This window comes from Chiloscyllium plagiosum, chromosome 10 (assembly GCF_004010195.1).
Source record: "Chiloscyllium plagiosum isolate BGI_BamShark_2017 chromosome 10, ASM401019v2, whole genome shotgun sequence".
Lineage (NCBI taxonomy): Eukaryota > Metazoa > Chordata > Chondrichthyes > Orectolobiformes > Hemiscylliidae > Chiloscyllium > Chiloscyllium plagiosum.
This window is the reverse complement of record NC_057719.1, coordinates 39359080-39369796: the sequence shown is the minus strand read 5'-3', so window position 1 is coordinate 39369796 and position 10717 is coordinate 39359080. Positions and strand designations below refer to the sequence as shown.

The 10717-nt window shown below is 39.4% G+C and overlaps 1 long non-coding RNA gene across 1 annotated transcript in view; it reads left to right on the top strand.

The window, feature by feature from the left end:
• The first annotated feature begins 8841 nt into the window (after positions 1-8841).
• Positions 8842-10717, top strand: part of LOC122553971 — a 10459-nt gene continuing 8583 nt past the window's right edge. The window contains exon 1 of the long non-coding RNA XR_006312883.1: positions 8842-9126. This is a non-coding gene — a long non-coding RNA (uncharacterized LOC122553971). The remainder of the gene's footprint in view (positions 9127-10717) is intronic.

Here is a 10717-nt window from a genome sequence, read left to right as displayed (position 1 = left end):
TATAAGGAGAGGTTGGACAAGCTAGGATTTTTTCTTTAGTTTGTAAGATATTGAGAAGGGATCTTAGAGAATTGTACAAGATCATGAGAGGCATGGATAGGGTGAATGAACTCGATCATTTTCCCAGGGTTGAGGAATCAAGGACTAAAGGGCATCAGTTTAAGATTGGGGTGAAAAAATAAAAGGGATCCTGAGGGGCAATGTTTTTACATAGAGGGTGGTACACATGTAGAATGCACTGTTAGTGGAAGTTGTTGAGGTGTACATTAACAATATTTAAAAGGTATTTGGAGAAATACATGGATAGGAAAGGTTTAGAGAGATATGGGCCAAGTGCAGGGAAATGGGGTTAGTGTGGATGGACTGGTCAGCATGGACCAGTTTGGGCGAAAGGCCCTGTTTCTGTGTTATAGGACTTAACTATCCTTACCTCCTCTGGACTATGTATGTGAGACTCTTGTCCCACAATAATGTGGTTGACTCTTAACTGCCCCCTGAAATGACTTACAAGCTACTGTGTTCAAGAGTAATTAAGAATGGAGAACAAACGCCGGCCATGCCATTAATGCTTAACTCCCATACAAAAGACGAATACAGTAGATATTAAAACAAGTTCCAAAGTAAATTGCACAAGGGCTTGGTGAAACATTGGGAATAACCTTCTAAAGATATTGCAATTTCCACATTCATTGGTCTCTGTATGAAGCCATCCATGTGCCCTTTTTAAAAATATTACGTAGCTTAACAACTGGTTTATCAAATGAACAGATACCGAAGAATATTGATCAATCATTTAATTTCAGTGAAAACATGAGACAGTGGAATCTTCAGGAGCTAATGATGTCAATGAAATTTGGGTCTTGCAAAAGTGGGGTATGGCACAAATCAATTTGGATTTGTTGTCATTTCTGAAAACTGGAGGATGGAACTTCGCATTAAAATATTCTAATCTTGAAATGATATAGACGTATGAGGGCTTTAATGATAAATATCTTAAGGTGGCAGAAATGACTGATACTTTTCTGTGGAAGTATTTGTGATTGAGAGGTTATGACTCACAAACCCAACTGAGATCTACAAGGACAATGAGTTTTTTTTAGCCTGAGACAATGTTGCATTGTGGTAGAAAAGACAGAAAGAAGAAATGTTGGAAGTACTCAGCAGGGTAGACAGTATCTGCAAAAATTAATGTTCATATTGAATTCTTATGAGAACTGTTGGGAGCAGAGTTTGTACCATAGGTTGAAGGTGAAGATAAGATTCAGTGAAGAAGACAAGCCTTGAAAATGGATGTTTGTTAGATCTGCTTCAGTGTATGGCTGCCAGCCTGCCTAAACACTACTTTTTGTCACTTAAACTTTTATCAAGTTTCCAAAATACAGACATGGGACAGAATCTTCCCATCCTGAGAAGTGGTGGAGGATGTGATGGGAGATGAAATTCATCACATGGCTTTGCATCAGGAAGGTACCCACAACCTTCCTGCCAGTACAGGCTTAAATTCTGGTCATAAAGGCCTCCTTGCCCCACCACCAATTGAAACCCTTATGTCAATTAATGACCACATTCCATTGCTGAGATTAACTCTGTGCCCAGTAGGCAAGAACACTGGCAGCTCCCCCAACTGATAAAATAGAGAGTGACCGTTTCATCTCTATTTAAGAGAGGGCCTAATGAAAGTTCACAATCAGTAAGCTTTACATGGTCAGGAAGGAGAGAGAACATTTGGACTGAGACAAAGCCAGAGTTAGTATATAGCTTGGGAACTTCAGAAGCAGTGTGGGAATTTGCTGAAGGAGGAAGCTTTTTGTTTGCTTTGTTTGGCTTATACTTTATAAGGTCTTTTTAACAGGATAAGTTGAAGGCCAGGATCGGGGCCCTAGCACAGAGTAAAGAGTGACATCATAGGAAAACCATAAGCTCAAAAGCAGCTAATTTGACTATCTATTAAAGATTACTTTCTAATTGCAAGTAAATAGGAGAAATATTTACAGATCACAAACTGAAAGACCAGTAAAAATTTAAAAAAACAAATTAAGAACTATGTAAATAAAACAGATGTAGGGCCAGGTGATGTATTGTACCTGCATGATGTGGGAGCTGTTGGACCAATATGTCACTCAGAGTTGATGAGCTGGAATTTGAGCTTCAGACACTGCAACACGAGGAGGGTTACTTTTTTTTAGGAGGCAGTCACACCCCTTAGATTAACTATGTCCAATTTGTGAAGATGCTGATGTTGGACTGGGGTGGACGAAGTCAGTAGTCGCACAACGTCATGTTATAGTCCAACAGTTTTATTTAATCTGCAGTCTCCAGCTGATGAAGGAGAAGTGCTATGAAAACTTGTGACTTTAAGTAAACCTGTTGGACTATAACCTGGTATCGTGTGACTTCTGACTATCTCCAAGTTGGTCAGTGGTCAGGGACAAGATGATGTGACTGAGCAAGTGAGATAGAGGGATTCAGGAGGTTGTGCTGAAAGAGCCTCAGCCCTTGAGCTTGTCTCACAGGTTTGAGATTGTGTCCCTGTGTGGACATGAGCAAAGGCTGTAGTTGGGGTGATGAGCAAACCTGACCATAGCACCATGCCACAAGGAATCATTTAGTGTGGGGGGGAGGAGGGGAAGAGGAAAGACTCCATTGCCTGCCTGGTGCCTGGGTTCAGGATATCGCATTTGGGCTGTAGAAGAACTTGGTGTGGGAAAGGAAAGATCCAGTTCTCATGGATATGTAGGTAGAAAGTGATTTATAGGTAGAAAGAGGAAAGAGCTTCTGCAGAGGAATATGAGCAGCTCGGCATTAAATTAGAATTCTGAGCTAAAAAGATGAAAACCTCTGGATTGCTACTTGAAAATGAGCTAATTGGCACAAGATCAACAAGCTTCAAGAGATAACTGTGTGATTCAAAAATTGGTGTGGGAGAAATAAGTTCAAATTCATAGGGCATTGACACAGTACTTGGGAGGAGGGAACATTTCTGATGGGATAGGCATCTGAATTATACTGAGATCAAAGTCTTGGTGAATCACATAACCAGAGCTGTAGATAAGATTTTGAAATAAATAATGCGAGAGTTGATTAAGCTGCATGGATACTTAAAAAATCAAAGGTAAAGGAGAAGGTAGGATTGTAGTGATGGGTTTGATTTTTACCAGTAAATAAAATGAAGGGATAGAATTGTGAATGTCATATTGTACTAAGGGACTATTTGGTTTAATCAAATTGGACAGGATAGCTATGACAATAAATTCATAGAGTGCATTAGCGGTAGTTTCCCAGAGCAATATGTCATAGGCCCAATCAGAAAGCAGGCTATTTTGGAGCTGGTAGTGGTAATGAGACAGGTTTACTAAGTAACCTCTGAGTAAGAAACCTTCTAATGATCATAACATGATAGAATTTACAATTCAGTTGAGAGTGAGAAACTTGTGTTGGAAACAATTTTGCTTAATTTAAATAAAAGGAAATACAATGAAATGAGGAATGTTAGCTAAAATGAACTGGGCAGATAGATTAGCAAGAATGACACCAATCAGATGAGTAAAGTCACCCAAAATTATTACTCTATTCTTTTTATATTCTCCTATTATTTGTTCATTTACAGCCTTTCCCAGATTGGCTACTGTTTGGGGATCTGTATACTACTCCAACAAATGACTTCTCTCCCTTGTTGTTTTCTTCACCTCCACCCAAAGGACTCTATATCATCTAAGCCTAGATCATCTCTCACAACTATGATTAGATTAGATTCCCTACAGTGTGGAAACAGGCCCTTCAACCCAACCAGTCCACACCGACCCTCCGAAGAGTAACCCACCCAGACCCATTTCCCTCTGACTAATGTATCTAACACTATGGGCAATTTAGCACGGCCAATTCACCTGACCTGCACATCTTTGGACTGTGGGAGGAAACCGGAGCACCCAGAGGGGACCCATGCAGACACGAGGAGAATGCCCGGGGCTGGAACTGAACCTGGGACCCTGGCGCTGTGAGGCTGCAGTGCTAACCACTGTGCCATCATGCCGCTCCAACTATCTTCATTTCATTTCTTATTAACAGTGCTGACCCACCACATTTTCCACAGCAGACATTTATGGTGGAATATATTTCAAAAATTCCATTAATGTTAAAGAAAATGGGGAGGAATTAAGTACCATCACCATTAGTACTTCAAAAAGGCAGATTAATTCCCTGGCCCTGATGGCTTGCATCCTCGGATGCTAAAAGAGGTAGTTACAGATATAGTAGATGCACTGTTTGTAATTTTCCAAGAATTATTGGATTCTGGAGGAGAACCAGAAGATTGGAGAATTGCAAATGTGACACTCCTATTCAAAAAGGAGGAATCTATAAGCTGATTAGCCAAATATCTATTATTGAAAAAGTATTGAAATCAATTATAAAAAGTAATAGCAGAATATTTAGAAACTCATTTGAAACAACCGCACCAAGGCCTGTATTCTGTCACCAAGTCACCCTTTATTTACTTGTGACCAACCAGCTCAGAGTCAATCCTCTGAACTGAGGAGATCATAAATCTCCTACTCAGATTTTTTTTCTCGTTTCTCCCCAACACCCATTCATTTTGGTATAGGACACAGTGAAGAAACAGCGAGTGCAGAAAACTTTATTCATATTCCACCACCAGGAAGAAAAAACACCCAAATAGCCAGTGACTAGCAGTGCCCTGCTTATCAAGAACAATGCCTAAGTGAATGAAAAAGTGAAGGAGAGGATAGGGATTAAATCAAAATAGAAGCGGAAGGGGAAATAAAACAAACCATTCCCCACAGTGCCCACCTCTTCCTGAAAACACCAAGAGTGTTGGGTCGCCTGCTTATATTTGTTCTGTGTTTTTTTTTAACTGAGGAGATTCTATTGTCCTGGTTATATAAGTAAACACCCACACTACCACCCGTGTCATGTGTAGGACACTGAAAAACAGCAAGGGAAGAAAACTTTATTCATATTCCATCACAAGGAGGAAAGGAAACACCTGCGGGTGGCCAGTTTCAAGCAGTGCCCTGCTCATCAGAGGACAATGCCTAAGTGATTGAAAAGGTTAAGGTGGGGGGTGAGTAAGAATTAAATCAAAATAGAATTGGATGGGGAAATAAAACAATCCACACCCAACAGTGCCTCCCTCTCCCTGAAAACCTCGAGAGTGTTGGATCTTCTGCTTATATATTTTTTTGATTTTTATTTCTTTTTTACTGAGGAGATTCTGAATCTCCTGGTTGTATTTTAAAAATTTTTTTTCTTTACCCCCACACTACTGTCTAATTACGTTACTGCTGATATTTTCCCCAGCACCCATGTTGTGTGTGTGTGCAGGTGTGAGACACAGTGAAAGACAACAGGTGTACCAATCTTTCTTCAATTTCTACCACCAGGAAAAAAGAAAACACCCAAGAGGGCAGTGACAAGCAGTGCCTTCTCATCAAAGGGCAATGCTGCATGATCAAAAAGGGGGAGGGGAGGGAGTAAATCACAATAGAGTTGGAGGGGAAAGTAATACACTCCACTCTCCGTGGTGCTCACCTTTTCCTGAAAATCTCGAGGGTTCTTCTGCTTATATCTTTTTTTGTCTTTTTTTCCTTTCATTACCCCCACACTACCGCCTAACTGCGGTAGTGCTTATTTTTCCCCCGCACCCATATTGTGTGTGTGCAGGTGTGATACACAGTGAAAAACACAAGATGTACAGATCTTTATTCTATTTCCACCACCAGGAAGAAAAGAAACACCCAAGTGGCCAGTGACATGCAGTACCCTTCACAATGCTGTGTGATCAAAAGAGGGGTGGGGGGGGGGCAGGGGAGAGGAGGGAGTAAATCACAATAGAGTTGGAGGGGGAAAGTAATACACTCCACTCCGTGGTGCCCACCTTCCCTGAAAATCATGAGGATTCTTCTGCTTGTGTTGGTCAGCCAGGATTTTCCGGATTGGCCTGGGTTAACAACCATAATCAAGGATCTCAATGTCAACAAGATCCAGTTGGATCCAATCACTACATCTTTATTACAAGGCTAATAGCTGGAGTTGGATAAGGGAGAAATAAAAATGTTCTAAATCAGGGTCACACTATATGTATGTAACTGTATAGAGTATGTTACAAGTGCAGACTGCCATGTAGAATTATAATGTCATGGCAATGTCAGGCCTTGCAGATCAAATGGAGCCAAAGATTTGTGGGAAAGACTGTAACTGAGCAATGGACTGTCTTCAAAGAAGTGATGGTTCTGATACAGTCCATGTATGTTCCCTCAAAATGGAAAGCTTTGGCAAACAACTTCAGAGGACTATGGATGAAGAAGAAAATAGAAATCAGGGTGGCCCAGAAGTGTTCTTTTTTGCAGGTGTCAAGTAAAAATGCAAATGAGAACCAAGCAAAGTACAAAATGATTAGAAAGGAAGTGAAAATGCAAATAAGAAAAGCAAAGAGAACATATAAATAGATGTAGCAAACTAGGTTACTTAATATGCTAAGAACCTACAGTGCTGGAGGTAGTGTATTAGCATGAACAGAGGATTTGCTAAGCAACAGAAGATAGAGAGTTGGGATAAAGGGCTGGGCAATTTCAGGATGACACAATTACTTCTAATATAGTGGCAAGGCAAGTGGTGAGGATGACACAGTCTGCAACAGGATATAGACAGGTTAAGTGAGTGGGCAAAAACTTGGCAGATGGAATAGAACGTGGGAAAATGTGAGGCTGATGCACTTTGGCAGGAAGAATAAAGGAGCTGAATGCTATTTAAAGGGAGAAAGACTGCAGAAATCTATAGAATGGAGAGATTTGGGGATTTTCAACCATGAATCACAAAAAGTGAGCATCCAGGTTCAGCAAGTAAGGTAAATGAAATGTTGGTCTTTATTTCAAAGGGAATGCAGTATAAAAGCAAGGAGATTTTGATAAAACTATACAAGGCTCTTGTCAAACCACAGCTGGAAAATACCATGAACTATTTTGGGCCCCTTATCTAAGAAAATATATACTGACAATGGAGGCAGTCCATGGTACCGACTAAAGAGAATTTTTTGGGACAGTACTCATTGGAATTTAGAAAATGAGAGGTGACTTTATTGAAACATACACGATTCTTAGGGGAGCTGACAGAGTGGATGCAGAAAGGTTTCCTCTTGTGGGAGTGTCTAGGACCAGAGGGCATAATCCCATTTAAGACCAAGATGAGGAAGAATTTCTTCTCACACCTGATGAAGGAGCAGCGCTTCGAAAATTCGTGCTTCCAATTGAACCTGTTGGACTATAACCTGGTGTTGTGTGATTTTTAACTTCTCACAGAGAATTTGTGAATCTGTTGACACTGGGTCATTTATATTCAAGGCTGAGTTAGACAAATATTTAGTCAGTAAGGGAATCAAGAGTTACAGGGAAAAGGCACAAAAGTGGAATTGAAATTAAATTAGCTATGATCTCATTGAATGACTGAACTGACTCGATGAGCTGAAAGCCTACTTCTGCTCCACCATCTTATGGCCTATAAATGCATAAATAGCAAAAGGAGGAGTAGGGCCAATTTGGGACCAAAATGGAAATTTAAATGAGTGTGGGATATGGGCAAGGTATTAAATTAATATTTTGTCTGTCTTTCAAAGGGAATCAGATGTTACCCAGGCCATGGTGACAATAGGAAATTCAATCATGAAAAGGGTCCAAAGTTGAGTTATCAGATAAATAGTTGGTACTTAGAATTGACAAGACATGTAGGGTAGATGAACTTCGACCAAGAATTTTGAAGGGAATGGAACTGGAAATTACAGATACTGGCTAAATTCTATCCTGAACCTACGGATAGTGCAAGAGGACTATGGAATTACAAACCTGGTGTCCTTATTCAAAAAAAAATTGTAAGGAAAAGCTCAGTTACTGGACCTGAAATGTTAACTCTACTTTCTTTCCGCAGGTGCTGTAAGATCTGCTGAGTTTTTCCAGCAATTTCTGTTTTTATCTCAGTAATTATGGGTAAGTTTATTTTTGGACATGGTGAAATTTGTAGAAATAGTTTGGAATTAATAGGCTGACAGAAAAAAATAGTTAATTAGGGAGACCCATTATGGATTTTTTGATGGAAAATCCTGTTGAACTAACTTATTAGAATTCTTTGAAGAGTTCACAGATTTGATGAAGGTAATGCTATTGATGTGGTCGACATGAGTTTTAAAAGGCATTCAGTACAGAACCACACATCAGCTTTACAAAAAAAAGCTAAAGCTTATGGAATAAAAAGGCCTGCAGGAACATAGATTTTGAAAATGGCCAAGTGAACAGAAACAGTGTCATGGCTAATGGATATTTTTCAGCCGAGAAGAAGGTAATGAGTTCCCAATGGGTCGGAAATGGGACCCTTACTTTTCATGATCTATATCATCTAGATCTTGGGAGTGCAGAGACAATTTCCAAGTTTGTAGGTGACACAAAAGTTAGAAGCATTTTACACAGTGAGGAGCATGGTGTAGCATTTCAAGCAGTTGGATTGGTGCAGATGAAATTCAGTGTGGAAAATTGTGAGATGACATATTTTGGTATGAGGACAAAGGAGGGACAGTATAAAGAGTACTGTTCTAAAAGGTGTGTGAGAGAAGAACAGCCTCGATGTATACGTTTGTATGTTATTAAAGATTGCAGAACAAATAGAGAGAATGGTTAATAAAGCATACAGTATCTGAGTATAAGTATAGGGAGGTTATGCTGTTTGACCACAGCTGGAGTATTGAGTACAGTTCTGGTTGCCACATTTTAGGAAGATGTGAATGCACTGGATAGCATGCAGAAGAAGTTTACAAGAATGGTTCTAGAAATGAGAAACTTCAACTATGAAGATAGATTGGAGAAGTTATAACTGTTTTCGAGTAGAGGAGAAGATCAAGAGGTTATTTTAATTTTTTAAAATTGCAAATTCAAGAAAGGTGGACATAGAGAGAAACTGTTTCCACTCAAGCAGATCAAGGATGAAGGTCACAGACTTAAAATAATCTGCAAAAGAAATAAAATGTAATGTAAGAAGAAACCTTTTTACACAGTGAGTGATTTCTTTTGTCAGGAGTGCACTGCCTCGAATTATGGTGGAGACAGGTTCAATCAAGGCATTCAAAAGGTATTTGATTAAATATGAGGATTCTGGGGAAAGTGTGAGACAATGGTACCAAGTCATAATACTACACAGACAGCTAGTACAGCCATGATGGGCCAATTAACTGCTACACCATAACAATTCTGCGCAAAACTGATAAAAGCAATAATTTTATTATGGGTCCTTTTTTCCTCTAAAGTTAGGAATTCTCTCTGTCATTGCTCCAAAGATAATTAACACCTACTGAGAAACAGTTGGCACAGGCATGTTTCAGTACCTTACACCCATACTGTCATTCTGATATTCTAATGAAATGGAGCTGAAATGCTAGCCCAGTTTCTCTCCCCGTAGTTGCTGCAAGCTCTGCTGAGTATATCCAGCGTTTTTTGTGATTAATTTCAGAATTGTGACATCCATGGCATTTCAATTTTAGATGCTGCTGTTTATGCATGAATCATCTATGATATGATGCTATTATAATGAAACCAAATCCTGTCCTCACTAAACAGCTACTCTTGTTTTATGGAGATCAGGAGCATGAACCTTAACCAATTATATGGAGTCAACTATAGTACCGTAACTAATGCCCAAATGGAGATTAGATAATTCGGTACAGACCTGAGTTTGGATATGGGATTTCCTAGTCTGAATAGCACATATACTCACCAAATAAATGGATTCTAGATAAGTAATTATAATATGAAAAAGGTTATGTCAAATTTGCACAAACAAGTCAAAATGTTTAGAAGATATAAACTTCAGCTTCAAATGCTTTGGTGTTTATATTTAATGATTTATAAATAGCTTTTTGTTTACTTTCATTGAACATAGTTGTAATCATTGTTTAAGTTTTTAGTATTATGTTTAAAAGTATGGTATTTCCTTTTAACCCCAGGACAAGGCCGACAACATGATAGTGACAACTTCCTATTCTCTTGAATCCATTCAGTTGAATGATGAATTACTCTAAGTATAACATTTTTCCCATCTTCTAATCAGTTATATTGCCATTTTCTAGATTCCAATCACTTCAAGTCAATGGTATTTCAGTCTTCCAATAATTTTTGCTACTTTTTTGCTGACCACACAAAGCTTTATGTTACGAGAGGAACACAGTGATGCAAGGCTGTACTTGAAGTACTTTTCATGACTAAATGGTTCATTTTTGGCATGCTACTTGGAAAAAGGAAACAAAATTCTTACAGAGAATAGAGTTATAGAGATGTCCAACCCAATCTAGTCCCACCTGCCAGCACCTGGCCCATATCCCTCCAAACCCTTCCTATTCATATACCCATCCAAATGCCTCTTAAATGTTGCAATTGTACCAGCCTCCACCACATCCTCTGGCAGCTCATTCAAGTCTTACAACTTTATTGAGCTTTTCATGTGGATACTGAGGCACTCTTTTCTTTTACTGCACGATGAAAAGAACAAGAATAAAATGTGTCATGCATCATAGAACATAGAAGAATACAGCGCAGTACAGGCCCTTTGGCCCTCGATGTTGCGCCGATCCAAGCCCACCTAACCTACACTAGCCCACTATCCTCCATATGCCTATCCAATGCCCGTTTAAATGCCCATAAAGAGGGAGAGTCCACCACTGCTACTG